Source organism: Agelaius tricolor, unplaced genomic scaffold, assembly GCF_023055355.1.
Source record: "Agelaius tricolor isolate 1412-34295 unplaced genomic scaffold, bAgeTri1.0.p SCAF_23, whole genome shotgun sequence".
Taxonomy (NCBI): Eukaryota; Metazoa; Chordata; class Aves; order Passeriformes; family Icteridae; genus Agelaius; species Agelaius tricolor.
Window position 1 is genome coordinate 5,739,414 of NW_027269283.1, and position 12,375 is coordinate 5,751,788.

Genomic DNA, 12,375 nt, shown 5'->3' on the forward strand with positions numbered 1-12,375 from the left:
CCATTAATAAGACTCTCAATAGTGCTACATCATGGGAATGTGCCTTCACAGCCATCCTGGCACTCTGCCGAGTCTGATGCCCAGGGTTTGCTCTCCCTGCAGCTCTGGCAGCCAGTGCTCTCAGTGCCATGCTGTGCACTCATCTCCATCGCCCCCATGCTTCGAGGGGGGCTCAGCCCCGTGGCCGAGCAGGCTCTGAGGCAGGCAGGTGCTGGCAGCACTTCCCTGGAAGGCTGAGCTGGAGCTGTTCCCGCTCCTGGCAGCAGGAGCAGAGAGGCTGGGAATTAGGATTTAACCTCAAGAGTGGGTCAAGAGACTACCTCGCCTCCCCACATCTTTTCTTCAGAGCATTTGGTGAACAATGCATGCAGAAGGCTTTTTATTTTTGTGTAGAAACGTGTGTCTAATGAATTAGCCACGGATTGGAGCCTAACATGGGTAATTTACACTGAACATTTGCTTGCTCAGAATCATGCATCAATTTTGTACCACATTAAAACCCACGTCCCGCCCTGGGAGTGCATGGCTGGTGCTACACTGCAAGACTCCTTCCCAGCACATCTCTTGGTGCAGTGTGACTGCCCTGGTGCCCTCTGCAGAGAGGGGGACTGGTGTGACACAGGCTGTGGTCACACTGGGCTGGCCACTTGGGGGGAATGGGATTTGCCCAGGAGCCATTGGCATGACATGGGCAAACAGAAGGACAGACACAGGTCTGTATCCTGCAGACACAGGGTGTCCCTGTCCCAAGGCACTGGGGTCAGCCAGAAGCCCTGCTGTGTGCTCAGTCTCCCCCAAAAGCACAAACAGCTTTTCTGCTGGAAGTTGTGTCCCCTTGGCATGTGTGCCATGAGCCTAAATTGCCTGCCTGGGGCAGGCACCAGAGCCAGGAGAGAATGCTGCCACCAAAAACCACCATGGCCACAACAGGGCACCTGTAACACCAGCAGGGCGTGGGTGGGGTGGTGTGTGGCCATGCCCAGGGCAGAGCAGGCAGCTCACCTTGCTCAGGAGTGCTGTGCCCCCCTCCTCCCCACCACTGCAGGGACTCCCCCCCCGGGGGAGGCATTACATGAGGGAATTGCTGGCACAGGCGTAATTGCTGAGATAACTGCTGATTGTGGAGTTTGCAAACAAAAAATAGAGTGGCCGGGGTCAGTCATAATTGGTAAATATTTGTCTATCTAATCAAAAGGCCTTTTAATTAACAATTTTCTTCTTGCAACTGGTTTAATTTTTTTTAAGAACTTCTGCAGGAAGTCAATTAGACCCAACAGATGGTGAAGAACATCCCAGCATCAGCACATCCTGCCATCTGCCACCTCTGGAAATGGCAGCCCCACCAAAGCCTCATGCCCCATGGCAACCACCCCTGGGACAGGGCAGCTCTGACACTTTTCCCCCCATGGACCACAGACAGGTGGGATCCTCTCAGCAAGAGTCATGCACAGCCAGTGCTGGTGCAGATTCTGGGGCAAGAGGAGGGGTTGGAGCTGCCTGGAGCACACGCCAGGGGCCTCTGGGTCTGCAACTCTGCCCCAGGCACTTTGCCTCTTTTTTTCCTGTTCCTGGGCAGCTTTTGAGCCCTGACTCAAGCAAGCAGCAGGCAAAAAGGGAGCTCTGCCATGCTACAAGCTGGCTCCTGGTAGCACTAGCAGCTGGCACTGTTCAAGGTGGGCACAGATTGCTCTGCCCCATAGCTGGAGACACAGCACGGTGCCCCTGCCTGCTGCTGCCCATGGGGCTGCCTGGCCCCTGGTCCCCAGGTGGGCTGTGCCTGCCAGGGTGGGACAGACCTGCCCAGCCCTTGGCAGAAAAATACCTGCAGGGACACAGGGCACAGCCACATGGAGACACAGGGCACTGCCACATGGAGACACAGGCACTGCCACATGGGGCACAGGGCACTGACACATGGGGCACAGGGCACATCCTGTGCAGGGACACAGGGCACTGCCACATGGGGCACAGGGCACTGCCACATGGGACACAGGGCACTGACACATGGAGACACAGGGCACTGCCACATGGGGCACAGGGCACATCCTGTGCAGGGACACAGGGCACAGCCACATGGAGACACAGGGCACTGCCACATGGAGACACAGGCACTGCCACATGGGGCACAGGGCACTGCCACATGGGGCACAGGGCACTGACACATGGAGACACAGGGCACTGACACATGGAGACACAGGGCACTGCCACATGGGCACACAGGACACTGCTGTGCAGAGACACAGGACACTGCCATAGGGGACACAGGGCACTGCTGTGCAGGGACACAGGACACTGCTGTGCAGGGACACAGGACACTGCCATAGGGCACACAGGACACACTCCCTCTCTCATGCTCCCCGCTGTCCTGCCCTCCACCCCGGCAGGAAGGGCTCCTCTCTGCAGGTGAGCTGGCAGCACTCGCACCTGCAGCTCTCCACAATCAGGAGATTGCTGTGCACAAGAGGCAGCTGACGCATCTCTTCCTCAATCAGCTGCTCTTGACGCCCAGCTCCGTGCCACTCGCTGTGCCACTCTCGGTGCCACTCGCTGCTGATTGCCCTTTGTCTCCCGCAGACAGCGGGGCCAGGCTGCTCCCATGGCACTCCCGTGGTGTGGTTTTGCCCTCCACTCCCCATGAACCCACAGTTCCCAGCAGAGGAAGATGCTGGGGCTCTCCCAGCCCCGGGGGATGGAGGGGAGCCCCGGGGATGGGCTCTCTGCAGGGTGACGGCTTTGGCCTCATGTGGATGCAGGATCCTGCCCTCAGGAGGTGTCCACAGAGCCTGCAGCCAGCTGGGTGTCCAGGTCTGTCTGGGATCAACCATGGGGCAAGCGATGGTCCCGCAGGGCAGGGCAGGGTGAGCAAAGGGCTGTTCTGGGAGCCGGGCAGAGCACCCATGCCCCAGGGCTGGGCACAGGGCGGGAGGGGGTACAGCCACCCCAGCATCACTGCCCGGCCACACCACTGGATGGTCTCCAAAGCACCAGGGAGCAAAGCACCTAAATCTTTCCTTCCAGGCCCCCCGGAGATGTCCCCCCTTTATTCACAACTGCTTTTTAATTGCCTTTTGTCAATTACAGCGAGATGGATCGGGTTCCTCGGGGAGGCAGCAATTAGCGCGGGGATGAATGCCGAGGCAACCAAGCTCCCTGTGCACGCAGCAGTGGTGATTTGTAAACCTGTCACCCAGACACCGAGCTCGGCTGCCAGACACAGCGGGAGCACCATCGCACCCGGCCCCGGAGCCACGGGAGCGGGGCACCGGCCCCAGCCGGGTCCCCTCGGTCCGGCCCCGGGGAGGGGGGTCCGGCCGGTGTCCAGCGGGGTGTGCCCTGCCGATGGATCCTGGGGCGCATGCAGAGCAGGGTGAGGATGGGAACATGGTGCCAGGGCCGATGGGAGCTGCTCTGGACAGGCTGGGTGGCAGGAGCCCCTCTGGATGGGGCACCACCCCTGCCAGAAAGAATTAACACCTACAGTTTCCAGCTGGCTGTGGCCAGCCTCCTAATTAGGCGTGGTGACAATGGCAATTAGTCATCCAGGTTCCACACTGCGGTGCTTGGGACGTGCAGGGAGCTCTCACCAGGTCACTGCTTTCCATGCTGCGGCTCCAGGTGTCCTCTCCATGGCTCAGCCTGCACGGATGCACTGCCTGCTGCTGCACAGCCACCTCAGCTAACTGTCCTTGAGCTCAGGATGCTCTCGTTCATCCCAAATTCATCCCTCCAGATTACCTGGTCGGTGATGGGACAACCTAGGCAGGGCTTGTCTTGTCTGTATCCAGAGGCTCAGACTGCCAGGGGCTTGTTTTCCCTCAACCCCCATCCCTCCTTGGCACTCACTGATGTCTCACCATCCTGGTTCTGCAGGGCTTTGGGGCCGAGGATGTTTGGCCATCAGCCCCTTCTGGGGCTGCAGCAGCCACTGCCTGCTCTGCCCAAATTCACCCAACCCTCCCTCCCTGCTTCATGGCCTTTGTCTAATTCCCTACGCCCCTCTCCTATTTTTCTTCTTGACAGAAGCAGCAGCCTCATGCATCCAGAGACTCCACAGCCCTTTCTTGTAGCTGTAGATTAAATTTCCCAGCTGAGTGTCTGCTGGTCTCTGGCTGAGTCACTGTGCACAAGTGTCCCCCTGTCCCCAGGAGCAGCAGGCAGTCCTGGTGGTGCCAGAGCCTGGGGAGGGGGTGCAGGGACACAAGGTGGTCTCTGCCAGCTGAGCTAAACTAAGCACAGCCTCCTGGGCCGTGGCTATGGGCAGAGAAAAGGGGTGAATCTTGTGTGGGCCCAGCAGCCAAACTCTGCCAAGCATTCCTCAGCTCCTGCTTCCCTCACTCCACTCTGTCCTTGACCCTGAGGAGGGTGCAGCATGTGGAGGGAGCCCGGCTGCTCTAATTAAACCATGTTTGCAAACTCCCATGGCAAGCATTACTAATTATAATTAAGGAGAGTAGATCTGCTCTTCCTGCCTCTTGGACACGTGAAGCACCCTGCATGCCCACCAGGCTCAGGGGCACTGAGGGCTGGCACATGGCACTGCACAGCCTCCCCTGGGCTGGGCACATCCCCAGAACAGCCCCCAAGGGGCAAGGACACCATTGGAGCCCTTGGGCCGGAGTGCCAGGCCAGGGGCAGCGTGCCACAGTGCAGCTGGCAGCAACCCCTGCACCCAGGCATGGCGTGACTGCACCCCTCTCCCTCTGCATGCACACTTCATGCTTGAACCACTGGCCTAACGATTTCAGGTTTTTCCCCATTTTCCTGTATTATTATTTGTCGTTGTTCCTGTTGCAGTTCAATGGCCATGAATTATTGAACGTCTGCCTGCTCAGGAACTCTTTACTTCCACCTCGGCACACTGCCGCCTGCGTGGGACGGCCTCCAGCTCCTGCCCCCGGCCCCTCCTGCTGCCCTGGGACCCCTCACCACGCTCAGCACATGGCAGGGCCCCACACGCTGCCAGGGCTGCGGGCAAGGGGCCACACAGGCTCTGGGGCCAGCAAAGGGCCTGTCTCTGGCTCCAACACAGCACTGCAAGGGCTCTCGGCCATGGGAGCCCTGGCTGGGGCATGGGGTGCACTGGGATGTACTGGGATGCACTGGGAGGGCTTGCAGAGAGTGCTCTTGGAGCAGCACTCACAGGTGTGAGGGGATTTGCCCAGCAGCCATTCCCTGCTGTCAAGAGCTCAGTGCCCATCCATAGGCAGGGGCATGTTGGTGATCATTGTGCTGCCCTGGTGGTGATGGCAGGACAGGGTTGGAGCTGCAGCTGAGCCATGGTGTTTGCAGGAGTGAGAATGCTTCTGGGGGTGACAGTGCCTGTCCAGGCCACCAAGGCACAGGGAGGGCTCAGGCAGGGCCTGCTGATGCTCCAGAGCTGCTCTGGGCAATGGTACAAGCATTGGAGATGAGCAAGGGAGGCTCATGTCAGGGCCCAACCCAGTCCTGGGATGGGATGAGAACTGGGCTTTCCGAGGATGGCAGAACATGTCCCTCCCCTGTGTCATACTCAGGATGCATTTGCCAGGGACAGAGGGGAATCCTGTGGTCTAACAGGCCTTGGAAGTGGCCCTGTGGTGGGTGTGAGGACACAGGTATGGTCTGTGCCAGTGGAAGCCAGTCCTGGCAGTGCTGGGGCAGCCAGGGTGGTTGTGGTAGGAGCTGCTGCCCTTGCAGAGCCATTGCTTTCCCTGAGCTGCTTTTGTACTTGGGGCAGAGTTGAGAAATCTCTGCTGGTATTGTGGGATTTCACAGACATGAAGGATAAAGTCTCTGAACTCCCACAGCTGCATTTTCTGAGCACTGCAACACTCTGATACCTCTGAACTGCTATTAAGCACCTGGTGCTGGTTTGTCTTTGCAACTGTGTCCCCTAAATAAATCCTTTCCCCATGCTGAGCCATGCTAATGGCCTATTGTTAAATGGCCAGCCAGTTGACTGTAAGCTGAAGTCATTATTTTTTCCACTCATCACTGGGAAAAAATCTCTCTCCAGCATCCGTCTTGTAGGATAAGACTGAAACTTGGAAGCTGCAAATCCCTGTGTAGGGCACAAACCCCTTGCCCTGAAGCATCAGATGGTGGCCACTCAGCCCCCTGCAGGGCTCCTCGCAGGAAGCAGTGAGGGTTTGCCCTTTTGAGCTGGATGAGGCACCTCTCTGGTGGGACAGGATGGCACCAGGGCAGGCCAGCAGCGTGGCAGCAGTGTCTCCATCAGGCTGGGCTGGCAGCACCCACAGGGACCCTCAGCCCTCTCAGACTGTCCTGGACCCACCAGCACCTCTGGCCTCCTGCTGTGAGCCTGGGCAGTCTCTGCCTGGTTCTGGGCTGTTGGGGAGCTGGCCCTTGGCACACGTGTGTGCCTGGCACTGCCTCCCACCGCGTCCCACCCCGGCTGCTCCCTGGCACCCGCGCCTGTCTCTGTCTGCTGCCATCTCGCACGTAAGTGGCTCCCTGGGAGACTTGCTCCATTTTTTTCCTTTAACCTTGAAATGCAATTTCCTCCCCAAAATATCCTTTTTCCTGTAAACAACATCTCTTTAGTGAGATTACAGCAGAAATCCCTGAGCTCCCAGGTCCCGGGCGCTTTATCACCTGGTGAGCCCCATCCGTCACGGCCACGCGTGGGTTCTCAGCACCCCACCCTTGCCAGTGGGTGATGGTCTTTTCATCATTTTTACAGATTTATTTTACAATAATTTAATTTCATCCTCAGCCCTGGGAAGACGAATTGGCCCCTGATGTGACTGGGAATTCAGAGCCAGTCTCATAAATTTGCCGCCTCTACACAAAGCTCTATTTGGAGTTCTTGATGCAGCCGTGAGCGAGTCCCTAAACAACGGGGGACAAAGGGGCTGCAAATCTCCAGTGTGCCAGGGGGATGTGGTGCCAGGGATACTCCCTGAGCCTCAGCCTGACCTGCTGGCTCTGGGTGGCCACAGGGCATAGGGCACAGGGCTGGGAAAGGGGCAGACAGGGCTCTGCAGGCTGCCCCAGCATGGCCCAGGTGGCACCAAGTGCTGCCAGTGCTGCACTGCCAGGATGCCATCTGCCCACATGGGCACTGCTGCACAGGTGCCCTAGAATGGAGAGTGCCCAGGACCCATCTCTGCTAGCCTGTGTCTCACTTCCTGACTCACTGGAGCCAGAGCTGTCCCGGGCACAGCGTCAGGATGGTGCCACCAGCTCTGCCACCAAGCTCTGCACATTCCTGCACATCTGTGCTTGACACATCTGGGACTTGCTGTGCTTTTGCTGCAAGAGGCTTGCCAATGTAATTAAACTCGAGTGACTCCCCTGCCCCCAGGCACAGCCCCTCATTTCCCTTTGATTTATTATGTCTTCTTAATTTATTTAAATGAGCCTCGGTGTTTGCACAGGCTCGGAGGGGGCTGGCTGGAGCTCTAATTGCTGGAGCGAAGGGAAGGCGGCTGGAGGGCTCCAGGGGATCTCTGCAGGGCTGTGTGCTGTGGGGTAGGGGGCTGTGGGAAGACCTCCAGCAGAGCCCCAGGCATGGGAAGTGCCTGCAGAGCAAAGCTTCCTGCACATTGCTGGAGGTTTGGCCCCTGGTGCTGGGCTGTGCCAATGCCTGGGGATCTGCCTCAGTGGGGCTCTGTAGGAAAGGCTGAGCATCTTTTGGAGCTGGCATAGGGGAATCTCCCTGGGGCATTGCAGGGCAGTGTCTGCCCTGGCTCTGAGCTGGCAAAGGCAGGGGATGGAGAAGCCCAGCAGGGAACCTCTGCTCAGCCCCACACCTGAAGTGTGCCAGGGCTGGGATGCTGCCAGATCTCACTGTAGCTCCTGGCCAGGTGGGAGAAGTGTATGGGCCCACAGGGGAGCCCATGGCACAGCTCCAAGAGGTCAGTCTGTGCTTGAGGCCAATAGAGGTTTCTCTCACTCCCTCCATCCATTCCCCCTACCTCCTCATGGCCTTACCCCCCAGCTCAGACTGAGCAGACAGCCTGAGCCCCCTGCCTGCCCCTGCCCTGTGCTGCCCCGTGCCTGTGTGGCCTCATGCCTGGCTGGGCCCCACGCCGCCAGCCCTGCTTGTGTTTGCACAGCTGATTGTTCCCCTGCTCAGCATACTGCCTTGCTCTTGTCCCTGTTGAATTTCATCCTATTTTTTCCAGTCCATTTCTCCAATTTGTCAAGATCATTTTGAATTCTAATCCCGTCCTCCAAGATACTTGTAGTCCCTCCCAGCTTCGTGTCATCTGCAAATTTAATAAGTACTTTCTCTATTCCATCATCTAGGTCCTTAATGAAAACATTGAGCAAACCAGAACCAGGGCAAGCCCTCTGCTATCTGAGCAGCCCGACACATGCTGTGCTCACCATGCTCTGCCCAAAAGGGTACCAGAGCTTTTTCATGCTGGCTGTGCCCCACTGCACCCCCAGCTCACCTGGGACCTCTGCCTTGCTGCCCTGGAGCAGTGCTGGCACCATGGTGTGCTGCCAGTATCAGGGGCACTGGTGCTGGGATGAGGCTGGGAGGGGACAGGGCTCATCTCCAGGATGGCTCCAGCTTGAGCTGCCACTGACTGGCACAGTGCAAAGGCCTGGGAGCAGCTCCCATGTGACCCCAGTGGTCAGCGTGGGCACAGGGGCAGCACAGCAGCCCCTGATGGGGGCATCCTCCCCCCTCACAGCTGCCCACCTCCTCCTCCACGGGCTGAGGTTCTGCCCAGCCACATTATCTCCCCATTCTGAGGCTGCTCCTTTTGGGCTGGGACTGCTCCTGGGGCTGTATGGCAGGGATCTGGAACCAGCCCCAGCCTGGAGCCATCTCGTGTGCCACCTCTGGCTACAGCCATCTCTTTTCTTTAATTGATTGTAGAAAGCAATTTACAAAATACAAACTTCTGCTGGTGCCAAGCCCTGCGTGTCCAGGCAAAGCCTAATTTCACAGTAAAATTTCAAGTGCAATGAATGGCTTTTCCCAGCACCAGTCCATGTCCAAGCCAAGAGCTTTGCAGTCTGCATAAGCTGTGCTGAGCAGCCCAGAAATGGCTTTGCACTGCCCCGTGGAGCATGCAGCTCCCTGGGCTGGCTGTCACAATAGCCAGGGCAGCTCTGCCAGCTCTCACTTTTGAGCTGGTGCTGCCTGGCTTGGCATGGCTGTGTGGGACCACCATGGCTGCAGCCCAGTCTGCAAAGAGCCACAAGGCCCAGCTCTCTGTGCAGCCAGCTGGATGATTCAGGGATGCTGTGGGGTCTCTGTGGCCATCAGGAAGGTGTCCCAGCAGGGCTGGCCAGAGCTGCAATGAGGGGGGCTCAGCTGAGAGATGGTGCTCCCAGGCTCTGGCTCTTTTCATGTCAAAGTCATTATTTCATGGTCAGGGTCTAGGAGGTTTGTACACACAGATGCATTAATTCTGCATTTAGTGATACAGGAATAATTGGTGTCACATCAATTAGATCGGTTCTTGGATACTGCAGTGATAAGTGCTGTGCAAAGGCCTCTGGGCTGCAGGATGTGAGGAATTCCAGCAGTGAGCGAGCCTGGTGGGGCTGGCAGCAGCAGGCAGAGCGGGGCTGGCAGGGACAGTGGGTGCTGAGGGAGTGGTGGAGTGTCCAGCACTCTTGGCCTTTTCAGGAGAACAGCAAGGCCTGGAGCTCTCACAGTGGTCAGTGCCTGGGGCTGCTGCACAGCCTGGGGGTGCAGGCCTGTGCTTGGGGAGGGGCTGGCAACTTGGCAAACCTCTGAGCCCAATGTCCCAGTCCCACCAAGGTGATCCTCTGTGATCAAGGATGAAGAGGATCCCTCTGTGATCCTCTGTGTCAAGGATCTTGTGTCAAGGCACTCGCTCGGCGCCTGGCTCAGCATCATCAGCTGCAGCCCCCATCCCTATGGCACAGCTTTGCACACATGCTGGGTTTGCCAGCTTACTGCTAACAGGATGAGGCTCAGGTGGGTCTGGGGCAGCGTGGAGACCCCCTGTGCTCACACTCCCACAGTACAGATCGGTGCTGTCAGCCCCATCCCCGCCGTGAACTGTAGGCAGAGTAATTTGCAGATGACAAATATCCCTGACAGTAAATATTTTTCCCACCCTCATCCTTCTACAAGCAGATAAGGTGGCAGCACTGTAGCAATACAGTTGCTGGAGGGAGACAAACTCTTTGGCAGACTTAAAAGTCTATTGTGTCCCCGCAATTATTTATAGATAAAGAGAAGAAAGCCAATAAGCAGAGAACGGAGCTGCACAACTGCATTTGTTATGATGATGATGATGTTATCTCTCCCTCACACCCACACATGCACATCTCCAGTGCATGGAAACTCGCTGCTGGCAACAATCAAATCCCCAACCAGGACAAGGCAGGACAGACTGGAGGCTTTATCCTCTCATCACTGACTTGTGCCCAGCCTATCTTCCCCACCAGCTGAACCCACCACACAATCCCTGTGGCTTCTCTGGAATAGCACCTGCAGGGCCCCTCTGAGGGGGTCCCTCTGTTTCTGGCTGCAGGATGTGGAGATCAGGTGGTCCTTGTCCCTGTAAACCAGCCCCTTGTGGGTGCCTTGTGGGGAGGGGGATCTGGGGTTGCCTGCAGGGAGTATGGGACTGGCTGGGTCCTCACCAGCTCATGCAGCAGGACCCCAGAATGTGGATGCTCCCCACTGATGGCAGGGTGCAGGGGGACTCTGTCAGCTTTCTCTGCATGGCCAGCACCTCCTCTGCCATCCCACACCACTACTGAGAACAGAAATGTGGGTGTTTGGAGGGATCTGGGATTAAAAGATGTATCAGGCAAGAGTGATGGAGGTCACTGCCAATGAGTGCATTTCTGCAACCAGTGGAGCAGAGACACCCTGAGTGAGAAACATTGACTGCAGCGTGGGAAGAGGCTGGGAAGCAATGTGTTCTCCCTTTTCAGTGAGCACTGCAGGAGCCAGTGCAGGAGACCAGGAGCCTGGCAGGGCTGGACCCACAGAAGGGAAGAACAAGGAAGTTGAGGGGTCAGGACCTGGAGTGCCACTGAGCCAGGGGTCCCTGTGTGACATGTGTGACACTGGGGCCCTTGGCCAGCCCATATCTCCCCATGTTCCAGGTGCTGCATGGCATGGTTTGGCTCCGGCTGGGGCACACATCCTGCACCTCTTCAGAGCATGCACAGCCACTGCTCCTGCCCAGGGCTGGGTGTGCAGGAGGGGTGTGGGCTCCTGCCAAGTGCTCAGCCCTGTCTCAGTGGGACCCCCACCCTGAGAGAGCCCCAGGACGAGCTCTCCAGCTGGTGAGATATCGCCCAAGACAGCAACTGGGAACCCTTAACTGGACTGGAGAGTGGGATGATGTTTCATTGCTTCCTCATAATAAGAGGACAGGAGTAAGTGACTAGTACAGTCCGTTCACTGGGTAAAGATTTATACAATCACTTCATCCGGTAATTGGTATTCTGGGGAGAGAGAGCGAGCTGCAGCTCCAGCATCCGCCTCTATTTGTTTTATCTCTGTCTTTCTCTTTTTCTCTCCCCTTTTCAGAATGAGTAATTCTGTCCCTCACAATCCCATTTAAACAGAGCATTTGCAGAGTGAATAATTAGTTACATTCAATTAGGCCTCACGCGCTCTCCCTCCTCACTTTGGGGGACAGACGTGCTAATGAGATGGTACATGTGTGACACGCAGGAGTGGGCACCGAGCATGCTGCATGCCAGCAGGGAAGGGGCAGCCTTGGGGGAACTGGGGAGGTGGCCCCAGACAGTTCAGCCTGCCACCTGGGCAGACAGTCCTTTGGAAACCATCTGGGGCCACAGGCTTCATGTTTGGGGCCAAAGACTTTGCATCCGTGGCCCACAAAACACCTTCTCCTCCAGCAGGAGCGGGATCACATCTGTCCCCAGAACTGGGTGTTCTCTGGGCTGGTGCCAAGGGAATGCTGCCCAGCCTGAGACCATCCCACTAGCACTGCTGGGATTGCCAAGCCCTGAGAGGAGGGAAAGCTGCTGCCATGTTTTTATCTCCCTTATTAAACCTAACATTAGGTTTTAAGAGGAGCCTTAAATAATGTGCCACTGCCTGTACTGGCAAAGTTGCTCCATGCTCCAGCTGCTCCTGCTCAGGGATTTATGGCCTTTCTCGTGCTGTGCTGCCTGTGTTCAGATCGTGGTGGGTCACAGGCTGAGGCTGCTTCCAGCACCTAAAGCTTGCAGTGGGCTCAGTGCTGCTGCAGCCCCAGACCAGTGCTTTGGAGCCTGGGGTGACTCCACTGCTACACCACAGCACCCCACAGTGCCGCCCTGCAGTGCGATGGACCTCACCTGTGCATTTTACTGCCAGAGCGGTGAGGAGAGGGGCACGGAGCTGCCTGCTGCAGGCAGCCCTGCCCACATCCCCTGTCTCCTCTGCCCTGGGACACGCGCTGGGCATGG